Source organism: Rhipicephalus sanguineus, chromosome 1 (genome assembly GCF_013339695.2).
Source record: "Rhipicephalus sanguineus isolate Rsan-2018 chromosome 1, BIME_Rsan_1.4, whole genome shotgun sequence".
In the NCBI taxonomy this organism is placed as follows: Eukaryota; Metazoa; Arthropoda; class Arachnida; order Ixodida; family Ixodidae; genus Rhipicephalus; species Rhipicephalus sanguineus.
The window spans coordinates 80,558,676-80,580,012 of record NC_051176.1 but is presented as its reverse complement, the minus strand read 5'-3'; positions in this window follow the sequence as shown (position 1 = coordinate 80,580,012).

Genomic DNA, 21,337 nt, shown 5'->3' with positions numbered 1-21,337 from the left:
GATACTTACCCTACAATTGGGAACACTGGGACTCCCTTGTGCACAAACCTAAGACGACTCGAAGGCGAAAGCCATCTACTTTTTCCAATCAGCCGATGTATTGATCCTGCGCCTCGCCACCCTCCGAAAGCTTTGTGCCCCTAGCGTGGTTTTGGACTGCCTCCAGGGTCCTAGGCACCTCACCTCGTTTTGCACTGCCTCGGTGATCGGCGCACCTTCGACCAAGGTACGATGTCATGTGGTGACGGCATCATGTGGCGTTACTTCAAGTGACGTCATGCGCAAATTTGTGACGTCATGATGACGTCAGAAATTTTAGCAATCTGTGACGTCATCACGTGATGATTTTCACTCGTCGTGCGCCCGACGCCGCGGGATGCCGACGCCGACGGTCAATTTGCCCGTTTGATGAGTGATTTAAAGCTTTTGCCTTCATAAAAACTCGCAGGACCCCTTATGCATTCACCTAAGACGTGTTGAAGATGAAAGTCATCTTCTTCTTCTTTTCCTTCTCAGTCGATGTATTGATCCTGCCGAGACCCGCTACCTTCCGATGCAACTAACGTAGTTTTGTACCGCCTCCAAGATCGCAGGCGTTGAAAGCTTTCCGCACCTCACCTGGGTTTGCACTGCCGCCGTGATCCGCCAACTTTTGACGAAGCGACAATGTCATGTGATGACGTCATGATGTGACGTCCCGTTATGTGAAGCCATGACGACGTTATAAGTGTTGTCGACCTGTGACGTCATGATGGCGCCATATTGTGACGTCATCTCGTCCTTTTTTGCATCACTCGTGTTGACGCCGCTGACGCGCGACGCCGACGCCAAAGGTCAATTTTCGCCTGGGATGACGCATCTAAGGCCTTCGCCTTAATATCTTTGCATCCGCCTAAGCTTTCCAGCGACATATTTCTCTACAAGAGCCCTGAAACGGGAGGTTGCCGTTTCAATGCTTTTGTGCATTGCAACAGCCATGGTACATCTGCATTTGGTAGCGCTACCAAGCGTAAGCTCGCGTTGTTTCTGCAACGCCAAACAGGCGTGCGGCATACGGCAAGGACGGCTATCAAAGTCACAGTGGTGGTGCAGTGGTGGATATGCCATACGAACGAGCAAGGTAGCCCGTGTATGCCCGCAGCCCCTTATATTCATTAATTTATTTAAGCTGTTAACTTTTGGAGGATAGTTGAGGCAGACATACGCATCAGATTTTCTTAAGGCGAGCTTTCCTTAAATAATTAGTAGGCAATTCTTGTCCCTCCATAGCAAAAGAACAGCTGCAGCTGGAAGAAGGACTTCCTTATTTCATTCCGAGCCGCGTGCTGGTGATGCGTACACAAAGCTAAAGAGGGGTCAGGACATGCAAGAATCCCTCAAGGATGCATGCATGAGAGTACCTCTGTTACTCCGCTTCCTTTTATTAGGAGCAAATAATATAACTAAATAACACGACAATGAAACTAATTTCAGAGGGGCAACTATCTTCCTATGGATTCGATTGTTCTTGATTCCGTAGGAATGGCAAAGATAATTGACAAACTAAAACTAAGTTCCACTTGTGGTACAAATCAGATCAACACAAAATTCCTCAAAAACACGAAAGAGTGCTGCTCAATTATTCTAGAGTGTTTTCGCAATCCTATGACTCCGGTTCTTTACCTGAAGATTGGAAAACGGGTAAAATTGTCCCAATCTTCAAGTCCGGAAAAAAGAATGATTCCTCAAACTTTTGTTGTATCTCACTGACGTCAGTTCCATGTAAAATAGTTGAGCACATCATCTTCACGCATCTTGTCAACTACCTAGAGGATAACAGTTTCTTCTCGACCTCGCAACATGACTTCCGGAAATCGTTGACCCAGCTAATCACATTCACAAACAACTTACATGTATATGTTGATTCTGGTTTTATTGTAGATTGTATTTTTTTTTTGGACTTCGTGAAAGCTCTCGACAAATTTAATCATTCCTTAGTGTTACATAAAATAAGTGCTTTTATTATTGATCCTGAAGTACTCCCTTGAATTCGTGAATTCCTTTCCTGCCGTGTACAGTATGTCACAGCCAACGGCTTTGACTCTCCATTGGCAACAGTCGGTTCCGGCGTAGCTCAAGGGTCAGTACTTGGTCCGCTGTTATTCCTTATCTATATTAACCACCTACCTACTATCATTTCTTCCCAAGCTTGTTCGGTTGCAGATGCCTGTGTTATTTACCGGAAAATAACCAGGATTCAGAGGCGACATCAGTACAAAATGATTTAGATGCCGTATCACAAGGTGCCGCACGTGGTATATGGAACTGTACGTCACTAAATGCAAAAGCATGCTCGTAACCAGACGCAATGTTACCTCTCCGTCCTATTTCCTTAACAATTCACCCCTGCAAACCACAGGTTCTTATCGCTACCTTGGCGTTCACGTATCTACTAACTTGTCATAGAAAGAGCACGTCCATTACATATTAGCTAAAGCAAACCATACTTTAGGTTACTTGAAAGGAAAGTTTTATCTTGCCCCACCGTCGCTAAAAATATTGCTTTATACCACCTACGTTCGCCCTCAACTAGAATACGCCTCATCTGTTTGGGACCCGCACAGCTCTACATTAACAGAAAGCACTGAGGCAGTACAAAATCGCTCTGTTGGGGCCGAACTTCGTACGTTCGCCGCATACCTTCATATTGTTACCCGCCCCACGGCCGGCGTACCCGCGCCAACACGGAAGCGGTAGTTCCGGTTGGTGGAACGAATACTGTCCGCTGGTCACAAAGGATGCAAGGACTCACGTCTCCCGAGGGGTTCAATTATGGTGCCTTACAGGAGACCGTGGCCGAGCCGGGCTACAGGGACGGAAGGCACACTTGCGCCTTCGCTGTGACAGCCAAAGGCAGCGGCAATGATGCACGGGCCTATTGTATTGACGACCCGTCAACGTATGAGGCCGAACATTCTGGAAACCGGGGTGAAATGGAGATGAGCGGCGGCGGCGGACCGACGAGCGGGCGAGAGGCGGTATTCCTGCGAGGAGGTGGCGAGGAGGAATCCGGGCCTGGTGCGTTCAGCGGCGGCCGACCGGGAGACAAGAAGAGAGTTACTCCTGCTTTCCGATTGGACTGTAAGAGTGTTTGAATGGGGAGACAGGGAATAAAAGCAGGGGTGCAGTGACAGGGAGGGATTAGAAGAGAAACGAATAAACGTCTCTATCCAGATGATGTCGGAGCGGTCGTTTCCTCAAGGTGCCAGCAGATGAAAAGTTCTCGCCTTCGGCTTCCTTGGCGGCAGCAGCAAATGTCGCGCAACCAGCGAGGCGAGTGGAACAAACAAGAAGAACCTAACTGGCGCAGTCGAGCAGGATCTGCATGGCTGAACTGAGGAGGACAGCGGGGAGCGACATCGGCCGAGACTGACGACAACCACCTTCAACTGACTACCGCGCTGCGGGATCAACGAAGCAAGGCTAGTCCACCGGATTCCGAGGAGGAAGAGCGCACCGCAAGGCTACTTCAGGCGGGTACCTCTTGATTTTCTGTTGGGCGCAAGCGATGATAAAGCATTACAACTTGCGAGACAGAGAAAGGGACAACTCGGAAATGAACGGGGACGGGGCAGGAAACTTGCAGGCGTTGGGAGTCGCCGACAGCGGCACGGGGGGTCATGGCAGTGGCACGTCAGATACGGCGTCGGAACAGCAGCTAGCGCTGCTACAGCTTCAACTGAAAATTGCTGAGGCGGAACTGAGAAGCAGCGCTTGATGCTGGAAAGCCAGCGGCTACGAGCCCGTGATCGGGCGGAGTCCAACGAGGGCGATGACAGCGTATCGCTCGGCGGAAGGTTAGAGGAAGACAGGCGACTAAAATTTGCAAGCTTGTTAAAGGGTGTATTGGCACCAATGCCGAACCAAGAGGCACTTGCGCCAATGTGGTTCGAGGACGTTGAGGCAACGCTCGAGTCGTATGAAGTTCCGAGCGAATGGTGGGCCGGGCTAGTTTTGCCACAGTTAAGCGAAAGGGCGCGTGGGCTGCTGTGCAGGCTGACAGCAGAGGAGCGAAAAGCTTACGTTAAGCTTAAGTCAAGCATTTTGGAGGGTCTCAGGCTTTCGGCGGCGGAGTACAAGAGGCTATTTGCGGGATCGAAAAAGGGAGAAAAGGAATCCTGGGATCAGTTTGCCGTGCGCCTTGAGAATTATTTCGACTATTATGTCCAGAGTTCAAACGTAGGCACGTTCGAGGAACTCAAGCAGCTAGTGGTCGCGGATCGCTTGAAAGAATGTTTGAGCCCGGAAGCGAGAGCGCACGTCGTTTGTAATCAACCGGAGGCCTTCTTGCTACCCAGTGGTGTCGCTAGGCTCGCGGAGAGCTTCGAGGAGAGCGAAAAGTGCAAGACAGCACCAAAGAAGGCGAATATCGAGGAGTGGCAAAAGAAAGCTAAAACACCTGTAGATATACCCACGGACGGAAAGGGGAAAAGGCGATGTTTTGAGTGCAAGGAAACCGACCACATTGCCAGGAATTGCCCCAATAAGGGCTTAGGTGCAAGGCAAGGCACTAGGCCAGCAGGACGACAACAAAACGGTCCAGTGGTCGCGAGAGTGACGGCTTCTGCATTCGGGTTAGGAATAACAACGACAGACAGGTTGTGGCAGTGTAAAGAGCAGAAACAACCCTCACTGGAAACCGTAACGCTTAAGAGCTCGGGTCGTTCATTAAACGCCGTGGTAGACTCAGGAGCAGAAGTGAGCGTCATTAGAAAGGCAGTAGTACCTCAGTACAACGGTACAGGTTCGCAGATAAAGTTGACGGGAGCGTTCGGGCAACAGGTGACCGCTGAGTTGGCTTACGTGCCGCTCATAGCTACTGAAGGAAATCCTTACGTGATGCCCGAGGCGGTGCAGTCTGCCGTGCTTTGTGCAATCACAGATAAGCTGCTAGACGGCACGGACGCGCTGATCACGCCCAACGATTACGCACAACTTCTCGAGGAAAGGGTTAAACGTGACATAGTGTCAGACGAGTGTTCAGCAGTCGAGGAGACCGAAGCCATGGTAGAGCTGTCAGAGGAGGCATGCGAGGAGCAACGGGCGATTGTGGGCGTCATAACCGCGGAGAGCAACAGCGAAGGTTCCGAGCCGGTCAAAAGCAAACGACAGGAGTTTCGTGAGGCTCAGGAAGCAGACCCGGCGTTGCGAAACGCTTGGGCGCAGGCAAAGGCCGGAACGCATGGTATGCTTGTTCAGGACGAGCTATTATATCATCAAGAACACCTCGCGGGTCGCATGTGCAAACAGCTAGTGCTACCATCGCACAGGCACAAAGAAGTGTTGAAAATGGCTCACGATTCACCATGGGCAGGTCATTTAGGAGAGCGGAAAACACTACAACGGGTGAAAAGCTCATTTTACTGGCCGCAGATGTCGCGAGACGTAAAGGAGTACTGTAGATCGTGTCATGGATGTCAGGTGAAATCTCCGACGAGGCAGGTAGATAGGGTACCGATAACGCCACTGGCCAGGCCCAGCGCGCCGTTTCAGACAGTAAACATGGACTGCATCGGTCCTATGGAACCCCCTTCGGCTAGAGGTCACCGCTATGCTCTTTGTGTCGTAGACTTACATACCAGATGGCCAGAAGTGGTATGCCTCCGTTCACTAACGGCAAAGGCTGCATGTGACGCGCTACTGCAGATATTTTCTCAACATGGGGTGCCAGAGACAATTTGCTCAGATCAGGGCACCAACTTTACGTCAAGGTTGACACAGGAGATGTTGCAAAGACTGGGGGCAACACCGAGGTTTTCCACACCTGATCACCCGCAAAGCAACGGCTTAGTGGAGCGCTGGAACGGCACATTCAAAAGAATGCTTTCTCACATAGTCAGTGAACACGGGCACGAGTGGGATAGGATGATTCCGTTTTTGTTATGGGCATATCGTGAGGTTCCACACGCGACTACAGGGCGGTCACCGTTCGAGCTCATGTACGGGCGGGTGCCGAACGGGCCCCTATCCATTCTCAAAAGGACTTGGTCAGGAGACTGGGAAGTTCCGGAATCACTGGGTATGCCAGCAGCGGAATATCTTGCGAAGCTCCGAAGTAGTTTGGAAGAAGCTAGCGAAGGAGCCGCCCGTCAAAGTGAAGTCAGTCAGAAGGAGTACGTAGGACGCTATAACTTGAGGGCCACAGACAAACAGTTTGTCACAGGGGACCAAGTATTATGGCTCGAGAAGGAAGGAGAGGGGAAGCTAGTGGCAAAGTGGAAGGGACCGATGACTGTAGTCGGAAAACTGCGACCGTACAGTTATTTAGTTGAACTCGATGACGGTTCACGCAGAACCATTCACGCTAACAAGCTTCGCGCATATCACACCCGAGTAACTGCAGTAGGAGTGATATTCGAGGGCGATCAGGAATTTGGAAAGGTTCCGGTCCCACCATGCGGGCTAGAGGCGCAGGCGACGCTGCAGCCTGATGAAATAGCACACCTTGAGCCCACACAGAGATAACAGCTGCGAGACTTAATCGCGAGGCATCCAAGGGTATTTGCAAACAAACCCGGCACCTGCAAAGTGGGAACACACAAAATACAAATCAAAGCAGGAGAGCAACCGAGACGTGCATACCCCTACAGGGTGCCGGTGGCGCTGGTGCACGAGGTAGAGAGGCAGGTAAATGAGCTCCAGCAGTGGGGTTTGATATACCCGGTTGAAAGTCCGCACACGTATCCACTGGTCGGCGTATCAAAGAAGGATGGTGGCATCCGCATCTGTTGCGATTACAGGAGACTGAACGAAATAACAGAGACAGACGCATTTCCCATGAGCGTGGCGACTGATCTGTTATACCAGGTGGCCAAGGCCAAGTACATAACTCTGCTAGACATGTTTAGGGGTTACTGGCAAATACCTCTCGACGACGACGCGCAGGTTTGTACTGCTTTTGCCACTCCCTCAGGCCAGTACGCATGGAAAGTGATGCCTTTTGGGTTAAAGAATGCCGCCAGCACCTATCAGAGGGTCATCAATGGTGTACTGGCCCCACATAGACATTACGCTTGCGCTTACATTGACGATGTAGCGATATACTCTGAGAACTGGAATGAGCACCTGGAACATTTGGACAAGGTGCTTGCGTCACTGGCGAAGGCAGGGTTGACGCTAAACGTAAGCAAATGTCGGTTTGCACAACAAGAAGTGAAATTCTTGGGGCATATTGTGGGATCAGGCAGGCACGGGGCCGATCCAGAGAAGGTTCGGGCGATAAAGGAGATCCCGGCTCCCGAAACGAAGGGACAACTTCGGAGTTTCTTAGGGCTAGCCAACTATTATAGGGACTACGTGCCCGAGTACTCTAAAGTCGTTATGCCTCTGACCAACCTAACTGGCCGACGTATTCCGCAGAAATTACCTTGGAATACAGAGGCGCAGGAAGCTTTTGACAAGGTGAAAAACTGTCTAGTGCAGGCGTCGGCGTTGCAAGCCCCAAATCCGAGGAAAGTATTTATCCTCGCCACAGATGCGTCCGATTACGCGGTTGGTGCGTGCCTGGAACAGCAGGATCTGGAGGGCAAGGAGCGCCCTATCGCTTTTCTGAGCAAGAAGCTTAGCCCGACTCAGACCCGATGGGCCACCATAGAAAAGGAAGCTTATGCAATCATTTGGGCACTGGGGAAGTTGGACGCTTGGCTTTTTGGCGCTAAAATCAAGGTGATTACCGATCACAACCCACTCAAATTTCTGACTAACCCCTCCGCAGAACGCGAGGCTGACACGCTGGGCGTTGGCGTTACAGAAGTATAACCTGGAAATTGAACACAAAAAGGGGTGTCTAAACGCTAATGCTGACGCGATGTCGCGGTTGGTGACTCCTAACGATGATGCATAAAAGGGACAGCGAGTTAAGGGGGGGGTACATGCTTTGTCAGCGCGTGCGCTGGGCAGAGTCAAAGGGGTACGAGTGACAGTGGTGCCTCACGTGTCGAGTCAGTGAACATGTGTGAATATGCGGTTGTGTGTGTGTGTCGCATGTCATAGATACAGTGCAACACAGTTGCAGGGGAGGTGTTGGGGCCGAGCTTCGTACGTTCGCCGCATACCTTCATATTGTTACCCGCCCCGCGGCCGGCGTACCCGCGCCAACACGGAAGCGGTAGTTCCGGTTGGTGGAACGAATACTGTCCGCTGGTCACAAAGGATGCAAGGACTCACGTCTTCCGAGGGGTGAGTCCTTGCATCCTTTGTGACCAGCGGACAGTATTCGTTCCACCAACCGGAACTACCGCTTCCGTGTTGGCGCGGGTACGCCGGCCGCGGGGCGGGTAACAATATGAAGGTATGCGGCGAACGTACGAAGCGGCAATGATGCACGGGCCTATTGTATTGACGACCCGTCAACGTATGAGGCCGAACATTCTGGAAACCGGGGTGAAATGGAGATGAGCGGCGGCGGCGGACCGACGAGCGGGCGAGAGGCGGTATTCCTGCGAGGAGGTGGCGAGGAGGAATCCGGGCCTGGTGCGTTCAGCGGCGGCCGACCGGGAGACAAGGAGAGAGTTACTCCTGCTTTCCGATTGGACTGTAAGAGTGTTTGAATGGGGAGACAGGGAATAAAAGCAGGGGTGCAGTGACAGGGAGGGATTAGAAGAGAAACGAATAAACGTCTCTATCCAGATGATGTCGGAGCGGTCGTTTCCTCAAGGTACCAGCAGATGAAAAGTTCTCGCCTTCGGCTTCCTTGGCGGCAGCAGCAAATGTCGCGCAACCAGCGAGGCGAGTGGAACAAACAAGAAGAACCTAACTCGCTCTGTTCGCTTTATTTCATCTGACTACGATGGCAATACCGGTGTCAAAAACATAAAAGCTGCTCTTAATCTACCTTCCCCAACAACGCGTAGAAAACAATCACGCATTTGTCTTTTTTGTAAAATATACTACCATAACCCCGCTCTTCGTTCCTTGTTCATACACACAGCTCCATCTTGCTCACACCGACTTGATCATCATCACAAGGTTGACATACCCTATTTTATTGCGATAGCAATCATATGGACAGTCTCGACGGGTTTTTGCCGTTGCCGTCGCCGTCATATCTTTCCGCATGAAGTCCAAATTGATCATATGCCCCCGCGCATTGTATGTTCTACCGCGGGTAAAAGCGCGCGAGCGGGGGCGGCGAACGCGGCCGAAGCAGAGATGAAACGAGCCGGCCCATTTCAGTCGCTCGGAGGGTGCATGCGATAAAATCACCCCACTCGGGAGGCCTGCCGTTGAAGCAGACAGGAAACGCCCCGCCGCTCTTTAACGACCATGAAAAGATCCGAGGTGGGGGGCGGGAGGGGGGTTTTCGCGCAAGCAGCCACTTTGAACTTTGAGTCTAAGAGCGCGGTCTCGATCGCTGGCCCGCGCGTTATCTCCAAAGCCATCAGAGCAGGCGGCTTGTACACCCTTCTACGTGCTGCGCTCTCAACGCGAAGTGACTGTGCGGAGAGCATCTCTCCCTGGAGCGGCCGTATTCTCTTACACCAGCGTTTCGTAGTTACGCGAGATCGGGTACAAAACAGTTAGCTACCAGCCTCACTTCGTGTAACACTACAATTTGTTGCTATCGCATTCATTGCTTCGCCCTTGCGGTGAAACCGTGACTTTTTTTTTTCAACTATAGTTGAAAAAAAAAGTCACAGTTTCACAGTATACTGCAGGCTCGCAATCATTTGTTCCCAGGACAGCAGGTGATTGGAATCACTTACCAGCCTCGATAACGAATATACCTGATACAACTGCATTTAAAAATGTCTTATCCAGCGTACTGCAGCACTACATGTTTATTTCTTCAACGTATTGTACTTTTCTAGATTTTTGTGATTATTTGCTAATGCTTCCAGTTTTACTTCCTTGCTGTTATTGTTCATGCTCTTGTTTCCTATGCACGCCTCCACCCCCTCTGTAATGTATTTATACGCTGAGGGTACTATAAATAAATAAATAAATAAATAAATAAATAAATAAATAAATAAATAAATAAATATATTGAAAACTCTACGCACCCAACGGGCTTGAATAATTGAACCTATCTCAAGTCTACTTGCCTTACGTCACTGCTGTCACTGAAGCGGGCCTTCACAATGGTATTTGATCACGAAATTATGCCTCTACAGTTCAACACGCACAGACTGACCGGGGATTATAGTGGTGACGTTGAGGCCAGGGGCGTAGCCAGAATTTTTTTCGGGGAGGGGGGGGGGGACGGCTCAACCGCCCTTTATGCATGTTCGTGCGTGTGTTTTTGTGTGTGCTGCATACACATACACATGCACAGTTGAAAAATTTCGAGAGGGGGCGGGGGTTGAACCTCCGGACCCTTGGCTACGCCGATGCAAGTTGTGGCGCTGCTTTTTGGAAGGACCTAAAGTCTGTACGGGCCCCGCCACGGTGGTCTAGTGGTTATGGCGCTCGACTGCTGACCCCGAAGGTCTCGGGATCGACTCCCAGTCGCGGCGGCTTCATTTTCGATGGAGGCGAAAATGCTTGAGGCCCGTGTACTTAGATTTAGGTGCACGTTAAAGAACCCCAGGTGGTCGAAATTTCCGGAGCCCTCCACTACGGCGTCTCTCATAATCATATCGTGGTTTTGGGACGTTAAACCCCAGATATTATTATTATTAAACGCTGTACGGGTTTCTGAGCCGCCTGGACTCGAGGCCATGTTTAGTAAGTTAATTAGGTACTGAAGGCCTACATGCCCCGTCCTTCAAATCGGCGAGATTATGTTGGAGGCCGCGAGAGGAGGAGGGTACCTGGAGCTGGGGAGCAGGAGTGCGCGCCGGAGAAGGCACGGAGGAGTGCGAGGTGAAGCGGGGAGGAGCAAGGTAGGCTAAAGTAGAGCACTGCACGGGCCTCAAGTCCGAAGCGTTTTTCGGCGGACCCGGCACGGAATCGAGCGCGCATAATAAAGGTCCTAAATCGGGCCTTTGAGCGCCGGCGAACCTTACGCAGTGCATGGGCCAATGCATTCTGTGCCAACCTGATGTGAGACGTCCAAAGGGCTGCCTACTAGTATACCTCAGCAAAGGCAATATGAAAACTTGAGAAGGTATAGGTTTTTTCTTTTCCACAAAAATGAATATTGTTTCAGCGTAAAGAAAATTGCATTGTACAGAAAACTGACGTTCAGACAATTTCCCTGTTCCTTGCATCTCGTGCGCAAGCACTTGAAGCGAACGTAACTTCAGTGCAGCCATGTGTACGTACTCCAAGAAAGGAGAATCCTCTTGGAGCTATACAGCCAAGACAATCTCCTGCTTTTGCGAAAGGACGCGCAGTCTTTTGCATTTCGCTACCCTTTGCACAGTGCTATTCGTTTTGCGTCGTTTTAGGATGTAGCCCATTTGCGTCACTGCGTGTTTTTTAAAGCGTATTTTCAGTTCTTGTTTCATAAAAAGAGAAAAACTGTTATCGTCGATAACCGAGAGCATTGCATCTGACAGCTTAATCGCGTAATTTATATTGTGCGCTGTGATTACGTTTTCGTATAAAAGTTACAATATAAACGACCCACCTATTGTTCTTCGCATGCTGTTTACCATACCTAAGCTTAACCTCATTCTTTATCGTGCTGTAACCTGTTATTAAAGAGCCTCATTTAAAATTTGTCTAGTCAGTAATGTTTCCAACGTGAAATGTAGACAAGAGCATTAAAGAGAATGCGCCGGCGTTGCTTCTACCTGTTTCGTCATGGCAGTTGTACTCATTGTTTAAAAAACTTTTTGCTATGTTTTATTGTCACAACATTTCAACTGCAATGATCTTTCATGTACTACATAAGCAACATTTCATTTATATCCTGAGGAATTACGCGTCAAAACAACGACATCATTACAAGGCACGTTGTAGCAGGGGCCGGATTATTTTTATTATCTAGAGTTCTGTAACGTGCACTTTAATCTAAGTGCACCTATGTTTTTGCATTTAGCCCCAATCTATATGCGGCCTCCGCGGCCGGGGATAGAACCCGCGTTGCAGACCTCAACAGCGCAGGAGCTAAACCACTAAGAGACCACCGCGGGTGAAGTGACACTTCAGTGCATGTACAGTGCCGTCCACTCATAGGGTGAACACGGCGCAGCGTGGCCGCGTTCCGCGCAGTGCCGGCGCACCTGGCGCGGCCGCGCATCGAAGCGTAGCGGCGCATGCGCATAGGGACGCGCGGGAGCGACTTCGCATGGTCTGTAACAGAGCTAGACCATTGCCGTGGCGCTGCTCTTGCCTGGCTGTAGTACAGCAAGAGTGGCGCGCTCGTGTGCGCCTGCGCCGCTTGCATTCGGTGCGCGGCCCCGCCGGATGCAATGGCGCTCCGCGGAGCGCGGCCACACTGAGCTGCACGCCGCTGTACACACCAAATTTTCTGTCGGATCCCCGCTACAAAGGGCAAGGCACCAGCAATAAAAATCACAGTTTCGCCGCAAGGGCGAAGCAATGAATGCGATAGCAAGAAACTAATGCTATACGAAGTGAGGCTCGCCAATGGATACTCTCAGTTTGAACAGCGCTCCTGTTACAAAGGCGGCCGAAGCAGCGAAGGAAACTAGCGTGCTTCAAGTGTCGAGCTGTGACACTTGATAGTTCGCGCTCATCTTCTCTTTGTTCGTTTAGCGGCGTCGTTTAGCGGCGCTCCGTAACATGAGCGCGGACATCACGGTTAAAGCTTGAAACATCCCTCTTGCCCTCACCACGAGAAAACCGCGCGAGCAGACAGTGGAAGGCCAAGGTTCTCCTTGCGCAAATATAAGAGGAAGCGAGCGAGCTCGCCGACGACTTTTAAATGCGCTCGTCGCGCTCCTAGCGCCATCTCGCTGGTAATGAAGAAACGCTTATGAGCATCGGCCATCTCGGAGTCCGTCCAGCGGCAAAGGGTGTGTATATAACGCTCGCCGTTAGCTATGCGGAGGACCTGCGTTCCGTGGCGTAGTGGCTAGCGCCACTCGCTGCGGAGCAAGAGGTCCCTGGTTCGATTCCGCACTTCGGAAGCATTTTTCTGAATTATTTTTCTTTGGGGCTTTTATATATATATACATACTTATACATATACGGTGCATGACGGCGACGGGGGCGGACATTTACCAGCCGAGACTGTCCATATAATTGCTATCGCAATAATAGTCATCACCAGCAGAGTTCCTTCAGCGCGCCCGGACCGGGCCTTGTCATGCACACGCAGGCCCTGGCTAAGCTTAGTAAAGAACATCCGGGCCTGTGGCGGGCCCGGGCTTTGTAACGCAAGCCCTGGTGGGGCTCGGGCTTCATATCGAACTTGAGTCCTCGAGTTTAGTAGCGCCAAAGCCTAGCCGGTAAGCTATCACGGTGGCTTCGATCTTGTTTTTGCGTGAACTCCAGGATCCACTCAGGGCGATGTGGTTGATGGCATATCCCATCAATGAGTAGTCTCTTTCTTTTAAAGGCGACAAAACTCGTTAACGTTTCACGAGTGTTCAAGAGCCGATGATGTCTTTGTTTTGGAAAGATTATATACTTCTTACGACGATTTCTTCTGTCGTGATATGTGTGATGTTGATTATCTGCTGTTATGTATACTGTATAGTTCGCGAATATATTCCATACTTTTATACAGCTATTTGAGCCTCTTAGAACTAAAAAAAGAAAGCTAGCTTGTCAAACGCTTGGCTCACGCGGGATATCACTCGCCCAGAAATAAAAATCAAACGCTTCGTAAAGCTGCCAGAGGAAACGTCCCCATAACACAAGAATTTGTAGTCAGATTGCAAGCGTGTCTCGTCAACCTAAAATTGAGGTGCGAGAAAAAAAAAACAATATTATGGTGCTGGGATACACAAAGTAATTAGAGAGCCTCGAGCAAACATTCGGAGAATACAGAACCTGTGCGGTCTAATACCGATAGCTTTAATGCAAGCAGAGCTTCAAGCACTGATGCTGGTGTATAACTGAGAATGCATCTAAGCAACACTTTAGATCTGCGGTCATAGCAGAAAATGGTAGCTTACCTCTACACATTTGTCCTACGTAACTGGAGTCAGAGAGAGAGAAATGTAAGAGAAAGACAGGTAGGTTAACCCGAGGAAATCTCTAGTTGGCCACCCTGTAAATGGGGAGGGGAAAGGGGTATAAAAGAGTAATAGGCTCGTCTGGTCTTCCTGTTCTTTCTTGTGCCCCTGTCTTTTGCGCTACTTGTTTAGTGTGAATTCCTACAAACTCGCCCAAATTTCAGTTCTTGTAAGCACAAGTAGTTCTTTAACGTGCGCCTAAACCTAAGCACACGGGCCTCCAGCATTTTGCCTCCATCGAAGCGGGGTCGCCGTGGCCGGGATTCGATAGCGCGACCTTCGGATAAGCAGTCGAGCACCATTACTACTACACCACCGCGGCGGGTCGTGGTATAGGAGAACGAAAGAGCAGAAGGCAGTCTGTAACAATGCCATAAAGTTGTCCTAATAGTACTGTCCAAAATCAACACATCAACATAGCAGTGCGCATACGTCGCGTGGCTTTTTTTTTCATATTTCTGGGGCTTTCTTTGCAATGCGGATAAAAGGACTACGTGAGACGCGTCGTACATGAAACAATTTAGTCGGTTGTTTCTCAAGGTGCTCTACAACTATATATGTGATCGTTATTTTGTGCCTTCAGCCGATAGTTAAAAAGCTGTGTAATTAAACAAAACTCACAGGGTCCCTTATGCATCCGTCCACTCGAAGGCTTTCGCCTTCTCCTCCTCCTTCTTCTTCTTCTTCTTCTTCTTCTAAGTCGATGTATTGAAGGTTCCGCCCCCCCCCCCCCTCCCCCGAACGATTTCTGCAACAACGGGGTTTTGCAATGCCTCCATGACAAGAGATATTCTAAGCTTTCTGCACCTGACCTTATTTTGCACTGCCTCCGGGATCGGCCAACCTTTGACCAAGGTTCTTCACAATCAGCGCAAGAACGGACAAGGGACAAGAAAGGGAACATAGACGAGCGCTGATTGCGCTGATTGTGAAGATGGATTACCAACTAGCCCAATCTCAAACTTTGCTTTGACGAAGGAGTGATGTTATGCGATGACGGCACAAATTTAGGCGATCTGTGACGTCACCACGTCATGATTATTTTTTGCATCACTCGTGCTGATGCCCCCTGCGGAGGACGCGGACGCCGTTCAATTTTCGAATTATGCATTCGCCTAAGACCACTCGAAGGCAGAAGCCATCTTCTTCTTCTTCTTCTTCTTCTCAGTCGATTTATTGATTCTCCCTCCGCCTCCCTCCTAAAGCTTTCTGCCCCCCTAACGTTGTTTCGCACTGCCTCCAGGATGGGATGCATTGAAATCTTTCTGCACATCACCTGGTTTTGCACTGCGTCCGTGGTTAGCGTATACCTTTGACCAAGCGACAATCTCATGTGATAACGTCATCATGTGACGTGATGTTATGTAACGTCATAGTTGTGTCATAATAACGTGACATATTTTGGCGATCTGTGTTGTCACGATGACGTCATATGGTTACTTCATCACGTGATGATTTTTCCATCACTCATGTCGACGCCGCCGACGGTCAATTTTCGCGTTTGATGAGGCATCTAAGGCTTTCGCCTTAAAAAAGAGAGAGAGAGAGATACGAAGAGGAAAGGCAGGGAGGTTAACCAAGCTTTGGCTCGGTTGGCTACCCTGCGCTTGAGGTGGGGGAAGGGAAAATAAGTTCGTGTTGTGTAGTTTCAAACTGTTCATCCATCCCTTTCTTACTCTTCTTCTTTCTTCTCTACCCTTTCGCCTTAAAACTGGCCTGAGTAACTATAGGCTGTGAAAAGGATAATGAGAAAACCATTTGTTTGTAGCGCGAAGCCACAAGGGAATCCATACGAATTCCCCAGAAAGAAAGCCTCTTAGTTGCCGAAAAAATCGTCCTGGTCCGGGTGTTGAACCCGGGACCAACGCCTTTTCGGGGCGGTCGCTCTACTAACTAAGCTAACCGGGATGCTAGCACTTCGCAGTGCGAGGGCGAATTCATCGGCAACTCGTAGAGCATGGACACTGAATTCGCAGGAGCGATTTGTAAGTATAGGCTAGTGTAAATAGTATGCGTTCGGTTCAATTCGCTTCCGTCGTGCCTTTAAATTTTGAAGCCTTGGCTAGTGTTACTCTGGGACCCCCTGTATAAGCGCATTAATGATCTTCCTCCTATTGAAAGTGTCAAAATATAGGAAGCAGGGATATTTAATTTGCTGCTAAGCTTGCGCGACAAGAAATGTCCTGGTACGAGTAAAATACCTAACGCATTGTCATAGCGGTACGCGGAATGCCGTGTAAAATGTATAAATGCATGCCCGACGAAAGCAATCCCTTGCACCGGAAACCATTCGAGGATTTTGTCTAGAATGTATACTTTCACGCTCGACAATACAGTTCAGTGAGAGCGTTCTCGTCGACACCCGCGTGCCCGGATTAACGTAGCCCACATAGTCCAATCAGAGTGTGAAGATTTCTGAGCGCTTCGACAGCGAACGGGCGTGATGAGGCGCCACGCGACGGTGCGGCATTTGTAGTTACGCAGCACACGGGCCTCAATGTTCCCATATTGCTTTTGGTGCCGCAAGTGCGCTGACTTTCATGTAAACTTAAACATTGGAACACACTCAAATTTTTACCCACGCAGAAGACAAAGCCAGATGGAGAAGCTAGGTCGACACTAGTCAGATCGACGAAACACAAGGCTGGTAGGTGAGGCTGCCGACAAGAAAACCAGCTGCTTTTCCAGGATGACTGCTATACGTTTAAGAATGAAGTATCACAAATGAAGCCAGTTTCATGTTTTATTAACTATAGTTGGTTACAGCCTAAGAATAAATAAGCTCCGCCTGCAGCCTTCGCGGTCCCATCGTAGAGAGAATTTGCATAGATGCCCCATCGAATTGCACGAGCTCACGTGACGTCAAGCACATTTCATGTCAGCACATACAGACACATCCTCGTGTAGCTGGTTTTCAGTCAAACGTAATCTTTTAAAGGACGACATACTTTTCATTGCCAATATGCGCAATAGGTACGTTAACAGACGAAAAGTACTCATGGTTAGAACGGAAACAACCTATCGCACGACTCTCTTGCACAGATGAACGGCTGGCGCACTGTAGTTCTGACGGCGGAGCTTGTGTTTATTATTAGGTCATAACCGGCCATAAAGGTCGCAGAATCGCTATACCCTTTTTGACGGCTGAGTGCTCAAACTTTGTAGTAACGTTACCGTTTCCTTCTTTTTCACATTTGGCAGTTTTCAAGAAGTTCTGTAGGAAATTCCTGGCCTACACAATGTTCGTTTACCACAGTTACTTTATTTCAAAGATACATTTTAACTGAGACCAACTATATATATATATATATATATATATATATATATATATATATATATATATATATATATATATATATATATATATATATATATATATATATATATATATATACACATATATAGATCTGAACGTGCGCCGCGAACGCGAATAGCAGCTAAGTGCACGCGATTCCTCTTTCATACCGGAGCTCCTCGACCGCCGCACATTCGGCCAATTTCCTAAGTAGTGCCAGTTCAATCTGCAGCGGCTGCCGCGTTCTCGCTCGATATCGTTTGTGCATTGGTCCGAGACGTGCGCCCACGCCTCTTTGAAACACGGCGGTCAGCCGGCTTGTTTCAAAGATTCAGCTGTATAGGAGCTCGGCCGACTCTTGCATTTTAATAGTCAAAGCGAGAGCCACAGAGAAGGACGCACTGCGGGCATACTTTGCGTGCTCAGCAACTGGAGACACGAGCGAAGTCGTGGAAACAGGAGTGGACATACGCTGCCTTCTTGTTGCGGTATATTTAGGGTCCGTTTTTTAGTTCGCACAGAATATCGCGAGCGCAAAACGTATACGCGATCAATGCTACTGACCATGTTATTCTATTTACACAGAAAGTGGCTTTCGATTTGCGATTGTAGTATAACCGCAATCCATTTATGAGTAATTTTGCTGTTTATTCCCGCACACGGACGAATGCGCCAGAAAGGCGATGAAGACGACCATAAAAGATGCGCTCGCGTTGCCGTTAATGCGTGATATCAGCTTCTCTACAGCATATTTTGCTGTTTTCAAATATGGACCCCTAAGACCTGCAGCATCTTTCGCTGTTTGCAAATGTGCGCCGCTGAGACTTACTGGATATGCCCACTTATACAGATCGTTATGTTTAGAAACTTAGACAACTCTGGGTAGCAAGCTGTAGAACCAGGATCCCCCCTTTCCCCATTTTTTCCCTCTATATAACAAAATGCCGTAATGCCGTAAGCAATACTTAAACTTATGGGTGCCAGTGTTGAGGCACAGGCACCTTTCTTTCATCCGAAAACGTGAAAAGGAACATTTCGTACACTAAGACCATTCCAAATTACGCTTTTTCTTTCGGTGTATGATGCACTTATAAGGGCCGTCACAGCCATTCTTCTGAAGTCGCACGCTCGCTGCTCTTATGAGGATGGCGAAATCTGATTTGCTCAAGTAGATGCGCACGAGCAATTTGGGGCCTAATATTTCATGCAAGAGCCCAAAACTTAATAATAGCAGAGGCTTTCAGCTTGTCCGTATACTTTTCACTCTACCGTGTTACCGGAATACCGGATGGAATCTGCGCATGCGCGCACCTTTACAGAATGTGGACTTCCTTTCACGCAACGTAAACTACTCGCCGGATACCTTTTACGTCTTCGGCCATATCTCGCGGATTCACCTTCGTTCGCGGCTACTCGCGATTAGAGCACTACACGGGCCGTGATTCTCGGCCCGGGCACGGCGCGGGCCCAAAACTGGTTCAAGTTTATGAAACCGTTAAGCGCACCAAGACGGGAACAAGAAGACACACAGAGCGCTCTGTGTGTCGCCTTCTTGTTCCCGTCTTAGTGTGCTTAACGGTTTCATAATGTGAATGTACGAACTAGCTCGGACCCAGCCTCGTTCAAGTTTACCCGCCCGAACCCCGCCTGGTCACTCAAAGCGACACCCGTGCACGGTCCAAACCCGAGAAAAATTTTCACCTACCTGGCCCGGCCCGGCCCGGCCCGGCCTGACCCGACCGCAGATCGGGCCCGACAGGGGCCCGAGCCAGTAATCTGGGGTATGTTGCCCCAACATGGAATCGACAGCAAGGCGTTTTAAGTGGCGCTTTGTTGGCGCATGCTTTGCTAACAGTTATACCTTAACCTGCGGTGATTTCTTGTAAAAAGGGTCTCACAGTGGAAACAGTTGAGCGGACACACTGGGCACGGTGAACGTTTGTTCGGCAGCTACTGTAACTATTTTTTCTGCAGATACAATGAGGATCGTCAAGAGCGATTTGTAGCAGATATTGTCGCAAGGAAAGTGATTTGCATCATGAGTTCGGTTTTGATAGGGAGCGCAATAAAAACAGAAGAGACAGAGAACGGAACGCTTTCTTCATTTTCTTATTATTGCGCTCTCAAGTGAAATTTCAGGCATGCTTTAACGACAAAGCCAATCGTGCGCCCTTCTGGATATGTAACACCTGTCTTCAGCATAGTAGCACCTTGCCACAACAAAATAAATAGAGGAAGAAAGCCCAATGTATTACCTTTGTTGTAAATGAATTAACCTAGATAAAATTTTAACGAACCGCGTGCACCACGTATACTTTTAGAAATGTGTATAAGCAGCTGAAACGAAGAAAAAATCTATTTTTCATAGCACTATTTTCACATCTCACACCACTGCTAGTATGTACAGTCTATAAGTTTTCGGTGGCATAGTTTATAGTTTATTTCTACACTTGTTCTTGTGCAGCAAATCAAATTATCAAAAGATTCCGGCTTTCAGCGCGTCATGCGCTATTGCATCACATTTCCTGCCGCGCTAAAGTTTCTCGCACTGCATGCTCGTGATAGCCGCAGGGGCACACATCTGCCTTGCAAATTGTGAAGGCGTCGTCAGTCGTTGTTCTTAACTTCCACCACTGGAGCAAATTTCGGATGTCTTTGTGGACCTCTGCAGAATGAACATAGCTGTCCAGCTTATGCATTTCTGTCATTCCCGAACGTCGTGAAACGTCATCTATAAAACTCCTCTTTGATGACTTCTTGCAGTTTTCAGCAGCGTACGTTACGCACGGTTTGCACTGTGCTATTTTTACATATTGTAATGGTGTATGCCTTCCTAACGATGTTGCACCGGTAGAAAGTGGCCATTGGACTACGCGGGTAGGACTGTCAGGAGGTGGACGAAGCGATTTCGATCGTTTGTCGGGGTTCGTTCCAGTTCGGTAATAGAGGCGTGGATAAGCTTCTCGGCGCTTACTCATTGGATGCATATGGTTCGAGGTAAGGGACACCACCCGGCACGGGATTCGTATTCGCCCGAGCCCGTGCAGAGCTCTACTCGCGATACCCGCTTTACAGAGATTCCAGCCGCCGAGTCAAAATAAGACGAAGTGCGAGCGCCAATCACGACCACATAGTTTGAGTCGGATTACCGAAGCTAGAGTGACCTAGGATACGAAGCCGTAAACGTCAGAGGCATAAAGTCCCCGAGAGACCAGATAGGTGGTGCCATCTGGCGGGGCCGAGATGACCCAGACCCAGGCAAGCACAGACTTGCCATTGCAGACACATGACCCATTCTACATCTGGTGTAAATTCCTTGCATCGGCGTAAATACGAATGAGTTGCCTTATTATACTTTTCCCCCTAAAAAACATTAGGCGAAAACAAACGTGTCAACGACTGCGGTTGCACGAAACGTCACAAGATGTCGATACCCTCGTCCGGTAACCAGGTATTCCTAACCCCTTTGCGTATACCGGAATACCATACACGCTGACAACCTCTACTGCGATTTTTCTGTAGCGGTGATTGAATTTTATCTAAATTATAGTGTAAATGCAGTTAGCATCATCGTTTAGCGGGTTGCGCAAACGTAAACGTATACGTTCACATGTGTACGTAAACGCTTACGTACGGGAAGCTAAAACTTTGCTAAAACATGCGTTTCGGTAACACGGTAAACGCAATCCGGTAATCCGGTGACACCGTAACGTTAAAGAGTATACGGAGACACTAGAAGTCTCTAATATGTGTGGTGTTCTACATGTTAAAGTTACGTTATGATTATGAGGCATGCCGTAGTTGAGGGCTTCGGAAATTTGGACCATCTGGAGTACTTTAACATGTTGAGTGGTTGCAGCGAAAAATTTGGTGTACGGACGAAGGAAAGAAACACGAAGACACTGGTGCCTTCGTCCGTGCGTCTAATTTTTCGCTGCAACCACTCAAATGCAAGATCACCAACTAGCCC